The following is a 24,746-nucleotide window of genomic DNA, read 5'->3' as shown; positions in this document are numbered from 1 at the left end:
TGAGTACTCTTCAGAAAATTGAGATGGTCCCCAAAAAAGTGAAGACAGACTGAAAGGAAAATTAGTCAAGGAAAGGAGGGCAGAGGGCATGGGTTGAGGAGGGAGGAGACTGCTGTCTTCCTCAGTGCTGGCTTGCCTTGCTGAGAAGCCACTTCCTCAGTCACCTCTCTCAGTTTTGCCCAGTGTACGCATCCACCAGCATCCCAGCACTGATGCTCCCATGGTGACAGGTGGGATCATCTGTAATGGACTGTCACTTGCAGTTTTTCTGCATAGCACAGAGCAGACAGGATGGAGTGGCAGGTAAAAGACTATTTGCTACTATTTTTTCTTCTTTTGCCCCCATGGTGGTACAGCAGGCTGCTGTGTAAACTTCAGTGGAATGCTTGGAACTTTCCCTTGTCTTCAAGAAATAAACCTTTGTTTTTTAAAATTTATGAAACGGAAATGATGAAATGTATGTTTGCTGTGGGTTCCTTGAGAACTTTAAAATGTCTATGAGCAAGACTTTAATTCTTACTAATTTATTTATTTTTATCAACCATAAAACTATTTTGTTAAATTTCCTGAATTGAAAGTTCAGAAATATCTGTTTATTCTCCTTAAGATCATATAATTATATCTCAATTACTTTTATATTGCACTGATTGCAATTTTTTACTTAAATATGTGTCCAACTTTATAAAAGTGTATCTTTGTGGAAGTAGATCTGTGATTCAGGTAATTTACCCTTTCTCTCACAGGGACAAAAATCAGAATATAGTACTAAGATTTCTGTGAGAACTACTAAAGGTAGAGAATGTTTTCTTCTTTCAGTAGACTTTTAACATGATCTGTAATAATTATTTTCATAAAAACTTTGGCATGATTTGGGAGACTTGCACTAAATTAAACATGTGTGAAATTGCCTTTGAGCAAAATCTGTTCTTTGGTGTGATCCTTGTGTTCGCCTTAAAAACAAGCAGAAGCTTACTTTTGGGATTGAAGACTCAGCATAGATTTTTTTTCTCTTTGTGTTTTTTTCCTTGCATTGGGTAGTGATTGTTACTACTTGTCTCATGAATATAATATATTTAGTTTCCTTGGCATTTAACTATATTCTTGCTGACTCATTATGAAAAATGAAATCTTGTATAAGGAAGGGATGGGGTTTTGAATTATTTTAGGATAAATGTGGGAAATGGATACAGGGTCAGCACATAGGGAGGAGTGATCATAGGATGGAAAATAAATCCTTTTAAAAGCTGAAAAGGAACAAGGAGGTGGGGAAAAGGAGTCAGCCAGCCAAGAAATTCTTGGGTCCTGTGGTGTATCTGTCTACCTTACTATGTATGTTAGGTTATCAGTCTCTTAAACATTATTATTATTTGTGTGTGTGTGTGTGAAGAGACAATACCAGGTTTGGCCACCACTTCATTGTGTGTGTGTATTTGTATGTGTGTTACCGTAAGGGAAGATAGCACTAGCCATAGATGTACCTGATAACTCCCTCACCTCTCTCTCTTCTCCAGCTCTATGGGAATAGACTAGTTGGCTGGAATTAGTACTTTTAGTCACTGGTGCTTGCTGCAACTTTTCTCTCTGCAAAGAGTTGTTGGGTTATCATTGGAGAGTTGGCTTTCTGCTGTATCAGTATATCCCTCCCTAGTAAGTAAATCAGTGAAGTTAATTCAGTCCTCCTAAAAATATAAAAATGATCAATTTCATATTCCTGCTCTAATTAGATTAGATTTAGTTGACTATTAATTCCCTATTTTTAGTGTTGTTTATTTTTCTCTTGAATATTATTAAAGCAAAAATTATGCTGGTGATATAACAGAGTAAAGAACTGAAAATAAATCTGATAATAGTATGCAAAGGGCTTTGCTCAGAGCCTGAAAATAAATGCATAGTAAATGGTTGTTTTTATCAATATTATTGATAATAAGTTTTTTCTATTTAAACTCTAGTAAAAATAAGTATAATTTTTAGTTGAAATTGTTTTCACTGTGGTCAAAGTAAATTATTTTTAAGCATCTATGCATTTAATTTTTAAAGTGTATTATTATAGGAAATACTAAATTATAGAATTTAATGTTAACTTGGTAATTCTAGACTCAAAATAAGAAGTTGAAATGGGAACACAAAGTATTTATTTTAAAAAGTATGCCTTAGATTTCAAATTGTAAATTGGGAGAGAGTACGTACTTTGGATTCAGATAGACTTGGGGTTGTATCTGGACTTTTTCATTAGTCCTCTATATCTTGGGCAAGTTGCTGATAGTACCAGGACCCATTTTCTAGGTAGATATAGAAATGAAGCTGTTTTCAGAGGGAATCAGGTAATATCTAGTTTGCTTTGAGGGCTGGCATCGTCTGGGAAGCAGGCCATGCAGTAATCCACAGACTGCCCAGATTCTCAAAATCCCTGAGCCTCTTAATTTGCTTGTGTTCCAGGTCATTCTCAGATTCACCTATAACCCTGACTAAATCTCATGAAATATTTTGACAAAGCACTTCTTTCCAAACATGTTCAAGAATCATAGATGTTCTAGGGAGGAGGGCATATCTCAGTGGTAGAGCACATGCTTAGCATGCACAAGGTCCTGGGTTCAATCCCCAGTACCTCTAATTTTAGTACCACTAAAATAAATGAATAAATAAGCATAATTATCTCCCCCCAAGTTAAAAAAAAATCATATAAGTTCTTAGGAGGGAGGGGTTGCCTGTAGGAGCAGAGAGTCCGACCTTTGTATATGTGTTAGTAGTATATACTGCATCTAAGCTCTTGGGTTAAAATATGGCTAATTTCCACTTTTATTTCTAGTTCATCTTTCAGACTACTTACTCTGATTTATCTGGATTTAGAATTAAACCATCTTTTTCAGTCTGTGAAATACCTTTTTTTCTTTTTTGGCCTAATAAAATTTATTAATCATATAAACTAGCTATCAATGTATCTGATTTCTGTGAACTTTAGTTTCTTTGTGTCTAAAATTGGATTAATAGTACCTGATCTCACAGAATTGTAGTAAGGGTATATTAAAGTATGTAAGCCTTTTGGCTCATAATCAGTTCCCACTGAAAGTTAGCTTTCTTCCTTTCTTTTAAGTTGAATTTATTATTGTGATGGAAAAGCAGATTGTGGGTGGCCTTAGCTTAGATCAATAATAATAAATAGGAGGCCAGTAAATATCTTTTAAAAATTCAGCTGCTTTGTTATGGTCTTTGAATGCTAAATTGTGTATAAAATATACTATAGCAGCAGATGCAGGTGTGCACCCACCTGAAACAGATCAGTCCACAGATACTCAGCCAAAACCTGTTTGGCCTGTGGGTAGCTGAGTTATGGTACTCCGGTACTTGAGGACTACTGGTAACGTTTCTGTGGAGAAACACATTCAGGGTTAAAATCCTATGTGCCATCTTGCCTTGTTATAGTTTTCTAAATGGGAACTGGCTCTTCAGGACCAGGTCATTGGCCAGCGGTTCAAGGCATTAGAGACTAGAGCCTGGGGGAGATGAGCCAAAGTGTCAGAGGTTAGGTGGTTTTATGGCAACCAGAGTTGGGAATAGAAATTGTATTATCCAAGCAGTGAGGATTGGGAGCTAGGTCTTTACCTGGGAGAAAAAGAAGAGGGAGCAGATAATGAGGGAATTAAAGTAGGCTGGGGGACCTGGAAGGCAGCTGGTAGGGTTTCAGGTAGTAACCTGGAAAATGAGGAATGGAGTCACTTGGCCAATCAGTAGCTGTCTTGAGTTAGTGGAGAGAGCTAGCGGACACAGTAATCTAAAGTGATAGGGATCGCAAACAGGGAAAGCCCTCAGTTAGGATTTTGGTACAGTAACACATCATAGCAGAGGATTTAGCACAGCTGGGCAAAGGAGTTCAGTTACTTCAAGTACCAGTGGATTATCATAGTGACATAGCCTCATATATATTACTATTCTCTTACTTTGGCCTTATTTGACTTTTCCTGGTGACATAAACTGTTCAGTTTTAATATAGATCTTTGGCTTAAATAACAAACAAAAACCAATCAGAACAAACTCGATTTAAAAATGTTAAAAAAAAAAACCAATCAGAACAGTAGACAGTGAAGATGAAGTACAACTTTAACAGAAACAAACTGGAGCTAATAGACTGCATTTTGAAAGGATTAAGATTATAGTTCAAAAACACATAATTATATTTTATTATAATCAGTAGTTATATAATGAGAATGAGATAAACCGATAAAACATAGATGTTGGTTAACAAGCTTCTTAGTGTACTCGGCAGCTCAGTAATTTTAAACGAGGGCTATTTTTCTTAGAAGAATGTTCTAATTAATTGGAAATTATACAGTTTGTAGATTTCAGTGATGTTGTTAGATAATAACAGTATTCAAATAGTTGAAGGAAATTAGTGTTTAAAACAGAATGACTGCCAAAGGATTACAGTTTGTCCAAGATAACACTAGGTATTCTTTTTTTTTTTAATTAAAATATAGTCAGTTTATAATGTGTCAATTTCTGGTGTACAGCATAATGTTTCAGTCATACATATACAAGCATATATTCTTTTTCATTATAGGTTACTATAAGATACTGAATATAGTTCCCTGTGCTATGCAGTATAAACTTGTTGTGTGTCTATTTTATATATAGTAGTATATGCAAATCTTGACTCTCAATTTATTCCTTCCCACCCCGTTTCCCCCTGGTAATCATAAATTTGTTTTCTATGTCTGTGAGTCTGTTTCTGTTTTGTAAATAAGTTCATTTGTCTTTTTTTTTTGGATTCCACATATAAGTGATGTCATATAATGCTAGGTATTCCTGACAGTAAAATAGTATCAGAAAAGAAAAAGATATTTGAAAATCTTATTTGCAGAGTAGTAACTGAAGTTTGGATACAAGCTGTTTTGTCACCTTTTTTTCTATAAGTAAGTTCTGATTTTTAAAAAGAAGCTTTTTTTCCTCCTTCTGGATTTCCTGCCTTTTTGATAATTTTGTCACCTTGTGTTAAAATAATCTGATTAATAAGCTTAACTTTATTTGTTGTTTTGGTCTTTGGATGTTGCTGGCATTGTGTTCACTTTATTTCTCCTCAGAGAGAATTTTTAAAGTTAGTTAAAGTTTTAATCTGATAGAAAAATAGGCTAAAGAGTTAAACAGGAACTTAAAAAATAATTGAAACATTAATGGCCAATAAGTAAAAAAGGTGCTGCTCAGCTATATTAATGATCAGAGAAATAAAATAAAACCACAATGAGATATACTTTTTTGCTCTCCAGATTGTTAACAGTATCAAGTATTTGCAATGATGTAGAATACTGGAACTAGCATATGGTGTTCGTGGAATTGTAGATTATTACACTGCAACACTGAGGAAAAAATTGTTTATCGAATAAGGTTAATATACACATACCTTGTTACCCAGTAACTTCACTCCTAGATACTTATGGTGTAGCAGTGCTTCTCAGCCCCACATGACCCAGTCCTTCCTTTTATAATAATCTCTGGTCCCCTTTACTATCCTGAACTGAAATTCATAGATGATACAGCCTATTTACTTGCATATTTTAAAAAATCATTATAATCCCTTACTTTATTAAAAAATTAAGAAGAAAGTGATTTTAATAAAATAACATTTAAATATGTAAGAATCAGACATTTTTATTATAATGTCTAAATGCTGATCAGGTTATTAGGTGCATACCTAATTGTGGAACAGTTAATTGAGTTGATACTCAGTGTGTGGTTTTGGGTAGTGTTGACTTACCGTTTTTTTCTGTTATGCTAAATCTATACTGTGGTATATGTGAATCGATGGACTTGTGGGCTTCACAATTCAATAGGAGATTCTGAAAAGAGATTCTAGATGTTCCCTAGAGTCTCACCTTGAATTCAAAACAGTGTGAAGCTTATTAGTATGCTTAGTAATATTTTTATCCCATCATTTGATTTTTTCACTTCACTTTCTTTTTCTCCTATTGCTTATCCTGTTTGTTATTTCTTTCCTTGTTTCTTCCTATGTCTTATGTATTTTCCGCCTTTTTTCCTACCGTTTGCTGAAAGTAGGTCTTTTCTAGGACTGTAGCTGTGATTTCACAAAGACTGCCTGTACTTGTTTTATCTGTTATTCTTCTTATCTGGGACTGTCTTCCTATCTATTCAGTTATGTGTGGTATGTAGGTTCATACTCAGAATTTCCCCAGAAGCATAGGGATTTTTTTTTTTTACATAAACAATTGCTCAACTAACTTACTAATTAATAATTTGAAATGCTTTTGTTTTTCTCTAAAACAAAAATTAACAATCCAGTGGGCTTTATGGAATTGAGATTCCCATTGTTGTGAGGGGTTTTTTTGTTGCTGTTGTTCATATATTAGCATTTTTAAAGTATTTTTAGTACAGATTCATTCTGCCTTCATAAAATTTAGGTAAAAGATGGTGTCTAATATATTCAGTCTTGAATCCTTGGACTGTCTAGTGTAGTGCTTGGGACAAAGTAGGTTCTTAATAAATTATTGAGTAAATGCAACAATTCATTTGAATTTGTTATTTTGACAGTATTAACAACAATTAAAGGCTGATAAGTTTTCCCAGTCCTAGAAGATTTTAAACTTTCTTTTTGGGCAAATTATTATTTGAAATATAAAATTAAACGTTGTGAACTACTTGTTTTCATTATCCAAAATTTTGGATCCATTCTGATTCCCATAACCATGTATTATTTAATGAATAAGTTATGGAAATAATAGTTATATGAATAATTATTCAATTAAGTTGATTTTTCATGAAATATTTGAGTACCTTTTATAATCTAGGCATTGCATTAAGTGCTAAAGACACATTTTAATGGAAAGATTTAACATAGTGTCTGGTATATAGAGTCCATTAAAATATTTGATTCTATTACTGTTGTTCATTTAGTAAGTATATATTGGCTATTCTATGTGCTAGGCACTGTAAGTCTGTTGGGGATGATAGTTAATAAGCAGATGTTTACAGAAACAGGTATTTGCAAAATATGATAAGAGTGAAGGAATAGCATATGGCAGAATAAGAATATTAGCTGAAGTTAGGGCATCAGGAAGGATTTCCCAAAGGAAATCATGCTTGTGCAGGGACCTGAAGGGTGAATAAGCACTGACTAGGCAGAGTAGAGGGAACATTGTGTACACACGTGAGGGGGCATGGCACATTTGAGGGTACAGCGGATGCCAGTGTGCCTGGAATGGTGAGTGAGGGTGAAGGCGGCCCAAGAGAGAGAGAAAGATCCTTTAGCAGGATCACAGCTTGGAGCTGTGTAGTCTATGTGAAACATTTTGGGCATGATCAGATTTGTTTTTTTAAAATTACCACTTGTCAGAACATCTCCACTAGACGAGAATAGAGATAGAGGAAGAAGATATAGGGAAGGTAGTTAGAAAGTTATTGCAGAAATACAGCCTAGAGGAGACAGAAAGACATGGAAAAAACTGAGAGATATTTTTGAAGCCAAACTGATACTAACTGATGAATTGGATATGGGCGGTGAGGGAGAGCTGGGGGCAGGAATTTCTAGATTTCTCTGGCTCAACCAGCTAATTTAGTAGATGATGATGGTCTTTTTGAGAGAGGAATCCAAGAGGGCTAGGTTGGAGAGGGGAGGGAGGGATTTTTTTTTTTTTTAAACATTGACTTTGAGATGCCTGGAGACGTCTAAGAAGAGAAGAAGGGAGAGGAGACTGATGATCTGGATGGTGAAGGTGACTGTAAATAGATTGTACGCATAACACAGTTCTTTCTTTTAGACCTTGTATGTTGGTTTGGGAGTTAAGACACATTTTCGAGTATAATTAGTACTGCAATGATATGAACGAGTACATTTTGAAAGAATAGTTCAGTTAGTGATGTGTTTTGAAAGTGAAGAAAAGTTATCTCAAAGTGAAGAAAAGTTATCTCAAAGAAAAGAAAATAGTTAAGATGGGCTTTGAAGAATGAGTAGTGGGGAAAGGAGAGGAAAGCACTGTAATACTAAGTTGGGGAACAAAAAGGTAGTCAGTGGAAAGAAGGGGATGGCAAGGGTCTTAGTGGTCAGTTACTATTACAGAACAATTTAGTAGTCATCATAGCTCAACTGAGAATCTTTTGTACCTAAGGGGACTTTTTAAATATTTTGATGTCCCTCGTGAGAGATTTTCTTAAATAACATAATTCTATCTTATATGGTTTTGCCTTTCCTACTTATGGAACAGTTCATATTATTTAAACTCCATATTGTATTATTGACTTATAATATGTTTTTTAGTACTATTTACATGTACCACTTAATAATGGTTATCTTTTCTAGCTTGATACTTTAAGGGAAAAAAAAAGTATCCAATTTAACTCTTATGAGAGTACCTTGTAGATTTTATGAAACTATGCAAGTGCAAATTATTATTGTTGGTAACCATTCCATATATTCCATTGTCACTCCTCAGAACATAGAGGTAAATATTCTTATTCTTTATTATCCTTTATAGCAAAAGGACCATAATCAGTGGACTTTTTTTCTCCTAAGTCTGTCTGACTGGGGTCTAAAGACTAATTCTCTGCAGGCATGGTTCATTTTGGAAGTATTTAGTGCTCTTCCTTTCCCACTCAAATACGGTGTATTTGCTGTAAACAAAAATATAGTTATTTATTACTACAGATAAACTTAAGTCACTAGTTTAACATATTTTCCCATATTACCCAATTAAGATTTAAGGGGAAAAAACAACTTAGGTATCTATACTTAGGTATGGAACATTTTCAGGCCTTACATCTTATCAATTCTTACTTCGTTGATTCCTCTTGCCCCATTTTCTCCAGGCTTGAGTTGAAAGAACACTTACACTTTGATTCTGAGGGTTTTCCAGGATTATGATTGGGGATGGTCCTTTAGTATTTTTACCTCACATGGGAATCCTTTCCTTTCTTTAACTCTTGGGAGAAGGACCTCATTATATCTGTTTATTCTTCCTCAAACAGTTGCTATTAGTTTGCTTTTGCTAATACTCTCCTATTATCTCCTAGAGTGTCTCCTAATACTTTCCCACTGAAGTACAGAATAAAAATAGTGTATGCCGCTTTGTTGCAGCATGATTATAATGGTTGTACTGTGAAATACTAGGATTATCTTTCCTTCCCCTCTCTTTTCTCTACCTCATTGTTCTTTGAAGCTACTGGTGTTTTAAAAATGACATTAAAATATTGTTCCCATAGCAGCACCCTACCGATTTCTTATGGCAAATACAACATCTTTTATAAGTTGGGTTGAAAAAGAGAAATGCTTTCTGCAAGTATATTTATAAAATCAAGCCAATAGAACATAACTGTTTATTTTTTTAAAGCATTTTTAAGCAGACTGTAACAATAATTTACACACTGATGTAAAGTGAACTTCTCAGTGAGTTTCTTGCATATGTAAGAGTTCATTTTTGAATTTATATTAAATCAACATTTTCCCCCTCATAATTAGTCTTGAACAGCTTAAATAAAAAAGCTTAAATCCTGCCAAATTTCAGTTAAATAATTTCTAATTTTATTTATCTGTCCTAATGGAGCTTACTTAGTGGATGGATGTCAGAGATTTAACTCTTTCGATTGCTTTTGTCAACACCCTTTTGCATTTGCTTACTTGGCTCTGTTCATCTCTATATTCACAGTGTCATTTTCAAAGACTCTAATGGTTGATATTGTCCTCATCTCTGTATAATTTAGAATTCTAGGTGATTTTGTATATTTCATTTTCCAGCTAAATGTCTGTATATTAATACTTTCTGATGTTGCACTATAGTTTAAGATTTCATTCAGGCACAGAAACCAAAAATTAATTTTATCTAGCTATATATATCTTCTCTGATCTGTTTGGAAAGGGGTCTTCTGTGTAATAGTTTAAGATTTACCCAACTTGATTTCCAAATCTTGTTAATTTTCTGTTCAAAAAGTTTTTCACCTTTAGCTTTTCCAATTTTACTTTTACTGCCTTTTTCTAAGTCCTTATTATCTCGTGCCTAACTAAGCTTTAGCAATAGTATTTTGTTTTGTTCTTGCCTCTCTGCCACCTTGTCCTAAACATAGCCACTGAATTAATCTTCTTAAAAGATAAATATAGTTGTATCACTCCTCTGCTCCAAAATGTTTCCATGTAGAATGGGAATCATACACTTGGATTTGGAGAGGAAGGGGCAGTAGGCAATCCACCCTTAGTGTCCCTGAGAAGCGGTGGGGCAGTGGTCATACTTTTTCACCTCTTACCAGGTTATGTCCTTGTTTTATTGATATGTATTTATTCTTTCTTTTTTCCAGATACTAGGGATCTTCTGAATAATAGTGATAGAGAAGTTATTTCAGAACCAGTTTCTATTGCCTTGAGTTAGTGGTTGCACTTTAGTAAGATTTCATGTACTTGGTTGCACATGTAATGACTAGTTTTTAATTATTTCCTTTTAAAATTGGTTTGTTTAGAATGTTTCTGTTTTCCAGTCTCAGCTTTTGCAATAATTACCGTAAATTGTAGACTATGTATAAAAGACATATTAGGGGTAATTGAACTTTGTTTCTTTCTAAATAATAGGAAGATAATGTTTTTCCAGTACTCAGCAGGGGAAAATATTACAATTTAAATGAGCAATGTAGCTAGTATATGAGCCTGTGGCCATGACTTTGTTCATTTAATTTCTGTGGAATTCAAGAGTTGAAATATAAAAGAACTTTAATGTCAGCTATGAAAATCAGGAGTGGCTAGTATAAGCTTGATTTATTTAAAATTTTGGTGGTAGACCCAGGAGAAACCCCATATATAATTTTTATCACATTTAATTTTGTCAATCTTTTGTAGGTAGAAAGGGAGACTAACTTTGTTCAGGGTGAAAAACATGCAGTTTTAGAAATGGCATTAACCTCCCCCACCCCACCCCACCCCCTGCCCAAGATAGCTATTCAAGTTAGTATTGTTACTTAATGCCTATTCCAAAGCTTAGTGGCATAAAAACCCTTTCTGTTAAGCATTTGGAGCATAGTGGGGATGGTTTTTCTCAGCACTATGATGGCTGGAGTTTCAGTGGGAAGACTTGAAGGTTAGGATCAACTGTGGCGGGCTGGAATAATTTGAATAATTATTTGATAATTTGAAGGCTTATTCATGTCTGGCATTTGGGCTGGGAAAACTTGAAGAGGCTAGGACTGTTGACCAGAGTGCCTGCTTGTGGCCTTGCTTCTGCATTCCATGGTGGCCTCAAAAGCTATGTGTTGTCACTTTTACTCACTGCATTGTTGGTTACAGGTGAGTCATATGCACACCTAACTAGATGTCACCTCTTGCTAGGAGAGTGGCAAGTTCTAGAAGAGCATGTGGTACCAGAGATATTGTTGTGGCCATCTTTGGAAAATACATTCTGCCACAATAGTCAAGTCCAGTACTTGCCAGTATTTTTTTGTTTCAGATCCATATTTTATGACTTTAGAGATAAAAGATTAGGAATCCTTTACCTGTATCCATGAATGGAGTTTAGGACTTTGGGAGTCTGTGAACCGAAGGTTGAAAACAGTACATTTTTTAAAGGTTTTTAAATATATATTTTTCTATTACTTTGAAAATTGCCTTTTTAAAGCTTTTTCCCCCCTTTAAAGTCAAAACTGTTTAGGTATTTTCTTCCCTTTCCTTACTTTAAACCAGTATAGGATGTCATGGGTCACAAGTGTCTCCAGTTAGGTCATGTGCAGTTTTCATTGTTGCTGTATAGATAGGAGCCTATGTTGAACAGTTTCCCGTTGATAAGAGTCCATGAAAATTTACCATGTCATCTACAATTTCCAGAGTCTAGTTTAAATGGAAAAAAACCCCACAAAAATCCCTACAGTAAAAAAGGAAAGAAAAAAAAGAAGAGAAAAGAAAAAGAAGGTAGGACAAAGCTTGTGTGTCTTTGGTCTTACTGCAAAGATTGAAGGTGCAGGTATACAGAGCCAGGCTTCGTGTCTGGCAAGGTTCTTGCCAGTGGAAGCCGGAAGCCTGCAAAGCTAAAGAGGCCCCTGTGTCTGCCCAGATAGAAAACGTATTGGTCAGTGTGAATCATTTTTACAGGAAGATGGCTTAATTTGAAAAGGGTGGAAGCAACCTAAATTCGGATTTGCCCCAACAAAAAGGCCTTATCTTACAAAATCTTGTAAGCAAAATTAGTGGTAAGGTTAGAGAGGCCTCTGTGAAGCTCTCTGGACTCTCTGGATGGCTCGTGGCCAGGAGCAGAACCATGAGGGCCTCTTCTAGAATTGCGGACATTTTTTCCTCATAGTCCCTCAAACAAGTTCTTAAAGGAATCGGCAGTTACGCTGTTTTCTTTCAGCATGTAACAGAATGAAATTCTGATGACACTTAGCGAAGCTAGTTTCTCCTTTTTGTCCTGTAAGAGCGTGCTGATGCCATCAAGAATTCTTGTTTTGTAAACCCCACTTTGGAAACTGGAAAGACCATTGAGAAAGAGAACAGTGAAAAGTGGTGGCTTGCCACCAAAACTGATGTAGTACCTGCTAACACATCTGGTTTTGCTGCTTTGGTCAAAGAAGAAGCTCCAAAGGTCACCCTGAATCATTGCTTTCACATTAGCATCAAAGACACTGCCAAAGATCCTGAAAGAAGTCTTGTCCAGTGTCTTGAAAGTCACACTTTATCCCAGTCTGGGCCTTGAATCACTGCCTTGTCAAGAGCGTCTTTTGAGAACTGCGGGTGGAATATAAGGTTGTTTTCTATTGCAGAGAAGTTCATTGATTCTCCAAAGAACAAGTCTCAAAGCACTGGGGAATTCTGATTCCATTTGCTGCTACATCAGGATTTTTAGAACTCTTGTAGCAATCTATCAGACTCTTCAAACCACTGGCAAATTAAAAGCCCTTCTGTTTACTATTCTGAGAAACAGTAGCACCCTTCTAATTGAAATAGATTTTTGTGGAATTATTATTTTAAGAGTAATTTTTTAATTTAGGTGTATAATATAGTGATTCATAATTTTTAAAGTGGAATCATTTTTAATTCTCTTTTAAATTTAATATCTTTTCTAAGTTAAGCATCCTTTTTGAGTTGGGAGAGTTTAATATGTTTATATTAATGTACTTATATGTATATGTAGATTTATTTCTGTCTTATTCTTATTTTCTACATCCCATGCTTTGATTCCATCCCTCTTCTTTTCTGACTTCTGAAGTATCAATCAAGTTTTCCTTTTTTTTTTTTAAACTTCTGCTTTGGAAATAACTTTAATTAAGTAATTACTCTTGCATTTTTATATACGTATTTAACTTAAATTTTCAACTTTTTCTAGCATCCTCTGAGTAGTACAAGGACTTTAGAACTCTTTTTTAAATTCAGCTCTCTGCCTGTGTTATTTCTATTATGTTGGTTCTACCTTCTTTTTATTTAACCACTGCTCCCCTACCCCACTTCCCCAACTTTGTACATTTTAAGTCTCTTTCCAGTCATGAACAGTGTCTCTCAACCTTTTACACTTCCCTTGCCATCTTATTCTAGATCTCTTTGACTTCCTACCGTTGTGAGCTTCCTGTGTGCCTTTCTGACGTGAAACTGTATTCTGCTTGATTAGCACTAATCTGGCTTCCTTTCTTTAACTGATTTACTCCTCTAACGACAGTTTCCAGCCACTGTGGATAAACATCTCATTTCCCCACGGACCTGTTCACTTTCCTAGATCCTCTCATGTTTCACCATCCTTGTTTCCTCTGCCTTACCAAGGAACCCTGGGTAGCAAGGACCCCAAAGACAGGGATAAAAGAGGGAGGGAAGGATGAGAGCTAGTAAAGTAGAGGCCCTGACGTCTTTGTGAAATGTGTTAGAAGAGAAGTTGTCCATAGATGTTAGCACTGTGGTTCCATATAGACCAGCTATTTCCAAAAACCCAGCGTTATTTAAAGTTTATTGTATAGCTTATCTAGTAAATTTATGTTTCTATTCAACATAGAACATGTAGGCTGTCTTGAGAGTAGTATTTCTTTCCTAAATTATGTTGCACAGAATACTAATATCTGGACATATTACTAGAAGCTCTGCTTTGGAAGGGGGAGGATTCCATGGTCAAATGTATTTAGGAAAGGCCACTCACCCCTTTTTGGCAGGCCATAGCATACCGTAGCCTGTTAAGGGCTCTGAGATGTAATCAAGAAACCTTTTCAACTCAGCGTTTCCAAACTTATTTGAGCCCAGAACTTTTCTGTTGAGGGAGACAGGGGGAAGCCTGGCTATTAATATCTTATGTAACAGCATTTGGGGAGACACTATCTCAGAGGGTTGTAAATGTGTGCAACTGCAGTAAAAAAAGAAAAAAAAAAGTAGCTACCCTTACAAGCTAGTACCAAAAACTACCTGAGGTTCATATATCTATTTGATCTATTTGGTAAACATATTATATATGTATTTAGTTAGCCTATAAATTCTTCTTCAAAATGATCTCATTTTTTCCCTTTTACTAACAAGTATCAGATTGTTGTCTTTCAGTAATTTTCTTGCTCCTTCTTGTTTAATTATGCCAACATATTTTTCTGAGGGGTGAATAAGGCACTAGGATTTCCCTATTTTAATTGATGAGTAAATTTGCCTACATCTGTTAAAGCTGTAGTACATAAAAGTCTGTTTGTTGAGCCTGGTATAAAATGTATGACTTGCATAATTCAGACACCCTTTTGAAATCTGAATCATGTTTCATTTACTAAGGTTTTTTGTCAAGACAAGCCCTTCCTTGAAAAAGTAATTAGCTTTTGATATAAAAGGTATAATTAATAAATAGGCATAATTTATTACTTCGTAATCTTTCCCTACAGCAAATAGCTGGCATTCAGTGTTTATCCATTATTAATATATGAATATGCAGACACTAATATTGTGTATCACAGTATATCCCTAAGAAACCTAGAGTAGGTATCATTTCCTCTTTTCATTAGGTTTAATTAGAGTAGGATTTTAACTTCAAAAACCTTTAGCTTTTTCGTGTACTTGAATTTCTTTTCTTTGTAAAATGTTTCTCATTTCTTACATTGCCCTTCTTGCTTTTGAGAACTTTAAAGTTTATAATGGATATCTCTAATACTTATAAATAAATGATATTTAAGCTCTCTTATAGACAGGATAAGATTATATCATTGTGGCTTGCCCCTTGTTTTTTGGATGCAGTACTTGAATCTAATGCAGAAATGAAGTCTGCAGCCTTGTGGATTAGATTCTTCTTGTGTATTTTAGGGGTGTATTCTATTTCCATTTAAACCTGCTCTATCTTTTGACTGATGGCCTACGGTACTGTTCAGAGTTGTTTCTGTGTGGTTGGCTCCTGATCCTTTCCACAGGTCAGCCAGGTCTGGCAGTCATAGAACATGCTGGTTTCAGACCTTCCCCAGATGAGATCAAAATGACTCCCATGAGAATTGCTGAAGGGCAAGGACAGCTCTCCCCCTCCAGGAGTCTTGGCCTTTAGACAAAGCACGAAGTGAAGGCTTACATAACAAAACTGTTTTTGAGTTGGCCTCAAGATTAATTTTGTTTATTTGTGTAGAAATGAATGTTTTTCTATTATTTGCTTTTGCTAGTCACAAGCATCCTTTCTTCTCAGATGGTGTCTGGTATGTACTTCGCATTGTTATATGTGATCTACTAGATATATGTCATAATTTTCAACTCTATATATTTTGTTGACTGAATTAGAGTGAGTTTGAGCATGAAATTAAAATTGATACTATAATCTTTTTTGTGACGATGAATAAAATGAATTCCTTAAGTCAAAATCCTATTTGTCTGCTTGGCAAAATAGTAATACATAATGTGACCCAGATGTATGTCACTAAAAAATACATGATTATGCATAAGAAGCTTTATCTTTAATATTAATTTTGGTCAGATTCTACTCATAAATTTTTTTTTGCTGGTGTCTAAAATTTCAAGAATAAATTTCAAGGTCTTAAAATGGGCTTTCTGGTATGACTGTGAATTAGAATTGTAAATTAGAATTCCTGTTTTTTTTTTTTTTTTTTGTCTTTGTGCTTTCATTTGGTAATTATATGTGGGGTGATATTTTCTTAGCGTAGAAAATTGGAAAATACCGCTTTCCCTTCTACCTCAGATAAATTGCATTTCCGTAAATAAAGATCCTATGTAAAGTCTTGTTGCTGTTTACATAATAAATTTGTGACAATTTGCTATTTCTTGCTTATTATATTCTGACACTTTACTAAGGCAAACCCTTTTCTAGGTACTTATTTCTTAAACAGATTTTAAATGGAAAAGTAAAGAGAACCAGTTGAGATGTCAAGTTGTTATTTAAAACTGTTTTAGTATCTATAAACTTTAAAAGTTTTAACTTCTTAGTGCAAGGTGGTGATTCACCTGTCACCCTCTTACTGATTTTCTATTTAAACAACCCAAGTAGTAGATTTGGAACAATTTATATCACCCTTGGAAGATTTTTAAAGGATCTCATTCCCAGTCTCATCTGGTAGGAAACAGGAGAGGTAAGAGCAGAGCAAGGGTACACGTCACCCTGCCAGGTTCCAGCCATTCAAGGGAAACTTGCTAACGTTGGTCAGAAAGCCTGCCTCTCTGTATAAACCTAGTAACATGTTCAGGCTGGGAGCTAGGGCTGGAGACAGAAATAGGAACAGAGATGTCAGTAGGTAAAATCTCTATCTCCTAGCCTGGGTGGAGCTGCAGAAGGAGGGAGCTGACCCTCCACAGCACATCCTATGTGCTGCAGCTGCAGGATTGGAGCAAAAGTCACTGTGGAGGGTGGTCCTCAGGAGTAGGTGGATATAGAGGGGCTTCCTAGCCCAGCCAGCTTCAGGCCAAAAGGGGAGGCTCTGTGCTATTCAAGAACTCCAACGATGATCTGCATGAACTAGAACAGCCTAGACCAGCACTGTCCAACAGAACTCTCTGCAAGGAGGGAAATATCTGTGATGTCCCATATGGTAGCTACTAGTTACAGGGCTTTTGAGCACTTGAAATGTAGCTAGGAACTGAGTAAGTACAAAAAGCCTTAAAAAAAAGAGCTTTTCTCTTTTGGTTATTTTTATCTTAAGGAGTTAATCAGACAAATGTACGAAGCTACTTATCACAGCATTGTTTATAATATTAAAAAGCAAATACAATACTGGTGTAACGTAAATTGTATTATTTAAAGCAGTCTATTTCATAACCAGACTGTGGAATACTTATGCAGCCATTAAAACTGCTGATGTAGATAGAAATATATTGACAGAAAGGTTGTTTCCAATATGTTAAGTGAAAAGAAGGCTGATTACAAAACTGTGTTTAAGGTGTTCCCATATTTTGGGGACATGCTTGGAAATATTATGTGAGTGTATGCACATGTATACATAGATAGATAGGATCTGGAACTCAGGCATCAAAAGATCTTAATTCTTACTCTGCCATTTATTAGCTAAGTGACTGTGCAAGTTGCTTAACCTCTAAGCCTCCCTAATTCTTCCATTGTAAAAGAGAGATTGGAGACAGTACTATCTCATTGGGTTGTTTTGAAGATTAAATGAAATAATATGGCCAAACTGCTTAGTGTGGTACCTATATTGTTCTGTGATAAGATTGTGATAAATGGCAGCTTTTTCATGGTCATGGTGATTCTTGTATATGTGTATAGGAGAGAGTTTAGAAGATACAGATCAAAATATTAACAAGTTGTCTTTGGTTGGTAGGATTACAGGTGATCCTTGTGCTTTTCTGTGTTTTCTGATTCAGGTCTTGCTATTGAGCATATATTACTTTTATAATTTAAAAATGTTTAAAACTTTTATGTGTCTAAGTCATTAACATAAGATATACCAATTAACCAAAAATGACGTACGGTAAGTTGATGAAAGATTTATGACTTCTGATAGATTTCATCACTCTACTTTAGAACTGCAACAACTATTTTTGAGGCTATAGAAAATCTGTAAAATTAAGACCAATGGAGATACAGCAGTATAACTGAAACACATTCCTGCTGTTGAATTACAGTTTTAATCACGTTTACATCTGGGAAGACAACATAGTGTACAGTGAGTTTTATGTTTTAACTTGCATCGTTCATAATTGAGGCAAAAACAGTACATTTGTTTCTAGTTGGAAATGGTTCTGTTTTGTTATTGCTTATTTGTAATGTTCAAATTCAGTAGCTCTAATGGTGATGTGGATTGTTGAAAACCTATAGATAGATATCTAGTTAGGTTTACTTTGGTGGATAGTCTTGAATATTGTATTTCCAAAGTTTTGGGCAGCAGTCTTTCATATTTCACTTTGCTTAGACTCCACATTATATGTCAAGTTCTGTCCTAGGCTCATGGGAATAAGGTGAGTGAAAAAGGAGGACTACAGCCTGGAACAGTGGCAGGGGGCAGTCTGGTCAGATGCTATAAAACAATCAGATGTTGTAAGTGGTATGATAGAGGTAAATGAGCACAGGGGGGTATGCCAAAAACCAAACTCTGTATGCTTAATAAACAAAGCAGAAAGATAGATTTATTGCAAGGCTTCAACCTGTAAGCTGGGAAACTCAAGACTATAAGAACAGTGAGTTCTAAGTTGCTCACAGGCTACGGGATTTATATGGGATAAATGTGGATGTTATTTGGCTTTTTTCAGTTGATTGGTTGCCTAGTGGTCTTCTTTTTTTCTTTAGATGGTTTGCTGGGTCAGGAGAACAAGGAAGTCCAGAGATGGCATGAACAGACTTGGAATTTGGGGATTGGCTGGTATCCTTTGCTAGTTTCTGAGAAGAGCTGTAAATTCCTCTAAGGTTAGGTTAAGTTTCCTTTATACACTTGGGTTGACCATCTCCACTTTACCCCTGACATAAATGACTCCACGTTATTTTGGCTCTACAAGCATCAATGAAGAGTGGCCGGTTGTATTTTGAGAGAGGGTGAGTGGTGATCAGGGAAAGATAAAAAGGGACCATCAGGAAAAGGCTGCAAAAAAGACAGGATGCTTGAGCTGAATCTTGAAGGTGAGTGTCTGAGTAATTGCAGGTTGGGGTAAATTCCTTTCTGGCAATGAAACAGCTGTGGTATGAAGTAGCTTAGTACATTGCATCACCTAGAGGTGGCTTGGTGTGGCCAGAGGCAGGATGCAAGCAAGAGGTCAGCCAGTGAGAAAGCTGGAAAATCAGGATTGTCAAAGGAGTTTCAGGGTTGATACTTTCAGGAATATTTTTTGGGTAAGAGAAACTGCTGATGTAGTAGCATTATTTTGTTTGATCAGGTCTTTTAAAAACTGCCCACATTTAGATTGCATAGATTTAGAACTGAGGTGTTCTGAAACATGGAAGTTTACATGAGCTCGTGTTTCATGTTTTGTAAGCGGTGTGGATCTTTCTATGTTACTATATTGACAACCGAAACTATGCTGGTAGTTCCTGATTTGAGAATACCTTTCCTGAAGGATCTTTCAGCATCTTCTTCCTTACTTGTTCCCTTAGTTATGCCCCCTCCTCACCTCCTCATCTTTATCAAGCAATGACTTTCACAAGGTTTTGTTGCCACTGTTACAGGGACTCTCTAAAGACTTTGTGAGTTTACAAGTAAAGGAAGGGAAGAAGCTGGGAAAAGATGTAGTGGTTTAGTACTTGATTCCATTCTGTTGTGTATCATAATCCTATGTTGCTTGATTTGTTTTTTCCCTGCTCTAATTTCAAATCTTCAACCAATTAGATATTCTTTTGGGTTAGAATTAGCAGATAATTCTAGAAGGGTCATACGTGAAATATAGCAGATGTTTACTTTTCCTTCCTTCCCTATAGATTCTTCTCTCTCCATATTTAAAAAATGTTGAAGTCTCTCCTATCTTAACAAAGCAAAACAGTATAAAACCACCTCACTGAGCCCTTAGTGCCTCTCCATTCATTGCCAAGTGGTTTCTCCTCACCATTAACTATCAAGGGCAGCCTAGCTCTTGTTGCAGTCTGGCTTTGTTTTCACCTTCAGTTTGGTTCAAAAAGTATTGAGTGCCCACCACATGACTGGGCTTGTTCTCCTTGCAATAGATAACAACAAACAAGACAGGTGTGGTGTCTATCCTCATGGAAGTTCTGGTTTCCGTGGAGAAAGCTGTTCTTTTTACGCTTCCTTAATACCTCCAATAGAGGTTGACAAATCCAGTGGACATTTCTCTCAACACTTGAAATCATTATCTGGTCTCCTTTCTGAGAGGAAGAAAATTCTTTGTTTTTATGACAATACATTTTTTTCTCCAGGAAGAGGCTTCTACTTCTGAAGCATATATTCTAAATTTTTATGTGATCATCTTTCTCTTAACTGTCTCTTTTTCAGCCCCTTAAGTTTGTTTTTTTCCTCAAAAGAGCTCTCTACTAATTGACCCTCCATCTTTTCATGAAAAACACTTCCTGGGCAATCTCATCTCTATGCTGATGACTCCCCAGGTTTTTGCCTCCAGCTGAGCAGTCTCTCCTGAGTTCCAGATCCATACCCAAGACCACCATCAGTATGCCCCATGGACATCTCAAACTTATTAGGTCTGATTCTAAAATCAACATTTCTCCTCACCTCAAAGCTGTAATGCTTTTTCTCAAATTGGTACCACTGTCTACTCAGTTGCTTATACCATCCTGGATCATTTGCCGTTAGCCCATCAATTACTAAATCCTGATTCTTTCCTGCCCTCTTTTTATCTATGTCGTCCTTTCTGTCCTTTTTGCCATTACCCATGTCAGGTGCTGTTCTCCCTCCTTCTCTCTTCTAGACTTACTGGCCTCATGGTGTCCAGAATTAGCCTTGACCTATGGTCCCACATTCCTGGAGCATATGTAAAATTACCTAAATTTATTTAGTCATGGAACCTACGTCCTGAACAACTTTTTACATCTGGGTTATACAAGAACTTAAAAATATAACTAAAAGGATTTACTGATAATTGACTACACTCAAATGTGGAATGACCGTACAGTTTACCAAGTAGTTAATGTAAGTATATATCTGTATATATAAACATTAAGATATATATATGTATAAAAATATAAATAATACAAGAGATCATTTGTTAAATTCCAAATGAGTGGTGCATATAATTGCCATTGGGATTTGAAGAGCATGAGATAATTAATATTAAAGCCCTTAATGTATCAAAAAGGAGCAAAGGAAGTGAAAATCTGGCAAGGGTTTGTGGAGGATGGAGGGTGGATAAAGGGAGAAAAAGATAATGTAAGTAGTAAAGATGCATGAGACAAGTTAGTGAAATTAAACAACAAACAAGCTTTCAGTGGATGCTCTGGCTGTATAAAATAGATGGTGTGGTTGCCATGTTAGTGAAAACAAAGTCTTGATTTTATTCCCCTGTAGTCCTTTAATTTTACTTAATTTAGTAACTGGACTGTGCGCCTAATCCTGGCTAGTCATTTTGTAGTTATCTGCCTTTATCAAACAGGCAGTTGGGCAATAGATTGGTTGTGTAGCCAGAACAAACACATCCTTTGACACCAAAGGAAAAAAAAAAAACTCAAAATACATGTCCTCATAATTACCTGTTGTATATGCATCTGAGCTGTGTGGTTTTCTGTCAGTATTCTGAGATTCTGAGATACTCTAGCATTTTTAAAAAGTCTGTAATTTTGGTGATCTCTTTATAAGCAATGTTAACTAAACTTCTTTTAACTTCAATCTTATCAATTCCTGAGACTATTAAGGTGTATAACTTATAATGGGGGCGCTATTCCACATGTATGTATGATCCTCCTTTCCCCTGTGGACTTTATTTAAAAGGAGCTTTCCCCATAGTGGATATTTGTTTGTTTTAAGTTTATTGAAGAGTATAACCAGAACTTATGTTGGAGAAGAATATTTCAAAGAGGAGAGCCTAGTGAGATGTGACATTTTATATGTGTTTTCTAGTCAAGCTTGAGTAGATACTAAATTTCAAAGCTCCTAAGTCAAAGAAAGCTTACTTTAAAGTTAATGTTCTTTTTGTTAGTGAAATTAAAGTTAGTGAAATTAAACAACAAACAAGCTTTCAGTGGATGCTCTGGCTGTATATGTGCTCTGCTAAACACAAAATTGTAGAAAGTTGTAGTGTTGTAAACTGTTTTAATTATTATAATATAGTGACTTCTGTTTTTTTCTAATTGTTTAACATATTTTCATAAAAGCCACATATGTCACAATGCAGCTCTCTTTAAAAAATTAAAGTTATTAACACTCAATAGAAATAGAATTTTATTGATTAAATCTAGTAGATGTTTAATATATAATATAAAAGGAATAATTTATTTCATTGTGGAAACTCATCCCTCTCTGTGTTTTCTCATAATGCATATAATGATTTCTTAGCAGAGTAGGAAGGAAGTAGATTTTCTATTTAATGGAAACAATACAGTAGACATTTCCTGGATTGTAGTTTGGTCAGATCACTTAGAAGCTTTCCTTATTACTACTGTTAAAATTCCTGTGAGGTCTTCAGGAACTATAAATGATGAATTTATTTGAGACTTGACTTCACTGCATTTATCTTCTCTAGAAGCACAGTGATATGAAATACGTTGAATTATTGGTACTGGTAATTTAGCCGTTAATACTTAATCAAAACCCTTAGCTATACATTGTACATGTTCGTACATTTTCTTGTAGCATTTGAGGTGGGTTGTGTGACCATTGGTATTGCCAGTCATTCTGAAAAATGGAATATTTAACATGTATTAGACAGATTTTTTCAGAAAGTAAAAGCCCCTCCCTCTCCCTGCACATCCTCAGCTGGCAGTGTCTAGGGTTGAGGGGGAAAGGAGATGAATTCCAGAACTACTTGGTTGCCAGCTTTTACTAAAGAAAATGTAAACTGTACGTTTTAGAAATGCTAGTTATAAAATTATGGGTTAGATATAAAACCAGATAGCTTGTGAGTGCACTGAGATAAAATAAGGTTTATTAATGGGCATCAAGGATAAAACTACTACTTAATTTTGCTGAATTAATTAATTACTAACTTCAAGTTATTTTTCATGCTTATCAAATTCTTGAATGTTCTTTTTAAAAAAATTTTAAACTTTTTTAAAAAAAAGTTTCAAACTATTGGGTTTTTTTGTATTTTTTTTGGTTTGTTTTGGGGAGAGGTAACTAGGTTCACTTATTTATTTATTTATTAATAGAGGTACTGGGGATTGAACCCAGAACCTCTTGTATTCTAAGCATGTGCTCTACCACTGGGCTATACCCTCCCCCTAATTCTTAAACATTCTTAATTTTGTTTGAAAGTTTCTTGTTGATAAAAGATAATGGCAGTTTTGAAAACAGTATTCTCTTAATGTGGGATAAATGTCACCTAACCAACATATTTGAAAACCAGTTCATGTACTGTTGCTTTCCTTTTCTTAGTCAACACAACTTGTTGCATGCGTGCTTTGTGCCAGGTCCTGTGCTACAAGTGGAAAGAAGAGAGATGTGCTCTGCCGTAGCAAGTTTAGAATCAAGTAGGGATTTCATTTGATACTTGCTCCTAGAAGATGATTAATGGGAGGGGGTTCTTAGATTCGGTGTATTCATGACATGCCAAGAATGCAGGTGCAGGTACACTTTCTTGCCGGCTGAGGCTCCGTGAGTGTCAGTTCCCTCTTTCCAGCAAGCATAGTTCATTAGGAGGACTTGCTCTGACCTTCCAGACTAGGTTATGTCTGCATCTGCTGTATATGCTTGTTCTGTGTTTTTCTTAACAGCCTTATCATTATTATAGTTTTAAAATTATTTGTTTATTCTGTCTCCTCTTTGGTCTCTGTTAGGCCCTGAATCCCTGAGACTCCCTATGCCTGAAATATTCTGGGCACTTAAATGTCTATTAATGAATTTAAATCATTGTTACCTACTGGGTATTTTCCATTATGTTTCTGCCTCATCCCCATGTCCCAGGGCAAGGCTTTATGGGAGACAATAGGTAATGGGCAGAATTCTGTGCAGTGGACACCTTGGGAGGCCATTCATGATGACTGTAGAGGGAGTAGCCTGAAGGTGAAGCCGACAACATATGCCAGTTATGATATTCCCTTTATCGGGGCAGAACTCACTGGTCCCTAACTTGAATCTTATCTACCTGCTTCATTTTTGGTTAGAATCTTTACAATGAAGTTAAATCTTGAATCTCAGCCCTCCCTCCCCCCAAATAAATTATTTGCAGGAAAAATAGCTTTAGCCTTTGGAGTGGATGGTTTTGAATGTTCTATTTGAAAGTTTTAACCTTGAACCCTTTTAAGATTTTAGAATGGGAGAGTTAACACTATTAGACTTCTTGTTTTAGGAAGGTATTTTGATGTCAGTGCATAGGATGTATTAGAAGAGATAGGCGATAGATTATCACTCATTAATTCAGCCAGCATTTGTGGAACACCTTCCATGTGTCTGCCTTGTAGACAATGGAAATATAGAGATGGAAGACATAGTTCCTGCATTCTAGTACCGTACAATCTATTAGGGAAGATAGATAACTAAACTATGTCATAATTTTATTTAATTAGTGATATGTTAAGAGAAATACAGCATGGATGTAAACACAGAAGAGAGACGCCCACTTTGACTAGGAGTTTCAGGGAAGGCTTTTTAGAAGCAGTGACAAATTAGTCCTTTCTAAAAAGCAAGGGGGTGTTAATCAAGCAAAGAGGATAGGGAAGACCTTTCTAGGCAGACACAATAACACTAATTAAGGATTTATTTTAGTTATCAAGGTGAGAATTCATGAGTGATATTTAAAAGACAGTATATAGCACTTGTTCAGTAACTGAACACTGATTGGT

At 35.6% G+C, this 24,746-nt stretch overlaps 1 protein-coding gene across 3 annotated transcripts in view; it reads left to right on the top strand.

Moving 5' to 3' along the window:
• CDK19 (cyclin dependent kinase 19) overlaps window positions 1-24,746 on the top strand; it is a 136,335-nt gene that overhangs the window by 55,463 nt on the left and 56,126 nt on the right. The window lies entirely within an intron of this gene.

The sequence above is a fragment of the Camelus ferus genome, chromosome 8, assembly GCF_009834535.1.
Source record: "Camelus ferus isolate YT-003-E chromosome 8, BCGSAC_Cfer_1.0, whole genome shotgun sequence".
Taxonomy (NCBI): domain Eukaryota; kingdom Metazoa; phylum Chordata; class Mammalia; order Artiodactyla; family Camelidae; genus Camelus; species Camelus ferus.
The sequence above is the reverse complement of the archived record's forward strand: the minus strand, read 5'-3'. Positions and strand labels throughout refer to the sequence as shown.